This window comes from Apaloderma vittatum, unplaced genomic scaffold (genome assembly GCF_000703405.1).
Source record: "Apaloderma vittatum isolate BGI_N311 unplaced genomic scaffold, ASM70340v1 scaffold12143, whole genome shotgun sequence".
Lineage (NCBI taxonomy): Eukaryota > Metazoa > Chordata > Aves > Trogoniformes > Trogonidae > Apaloderma > Apaloderma vittatum.
In genome coordinates this window covers 18,069-18,452 of record NW_009709834.1, presented here as the reverse complement: position 1 = coordinate 18,452, position 384 = coordinate 18,069, and the positions used below count along the sequence as shown (strand labels likewise).

The window sequence follows — 384 nt, the reverse complement described above, 5'->3', positions numbered from 1 at the left end:
GGTTCCTATGGTGAAAGACTCTTGTGCCACTTAAAATATGACAAGGAGCAAATGAGTATCTCTCACTGATTGAGAACTGTATGAGAAAGGGTGACAGCAAAACGGAACAACTGTGAGATCAGGTGCAGAACCTAGTCTGCATCAAGAAAGCTACTACCTGTTTTGCTTCCCCTGGAAAAATTTGACAGAATTCATAGAATGCTTTGGGTTGGAAAGGACCTGTAAAGGGTTAGGCTGGGCCAGTCACTAAGCCCAATCAAGTCATTATAAGGGTAAGGCAGTGTTAATGACGACTCCAAAATGTTAACAATTAACTAAAACTCAAAATACACTTTTTTCATCTTCCTTTAAAAATATCTTTTAATCAAATTACTTTTGCAAGAG

At 38.3% G+C, this 384-nt stretch overlaps 1 protein-coding gene across 1 annotated transcript in view; it reads right to left on the bottom strand.

Moving 5' to 3' along the window:
* The window catches only part of CAMTA1 (calmodulin binding transcription activator 1), a gene marked incomplete at its 5' end in the record, with an annotated part of 24,850 nt that overhangs the window by 16,094 nt on the left and 8,372 nt on the right, over positions 1-384 (bottom strand). The window lies entirely within an intron of this gene.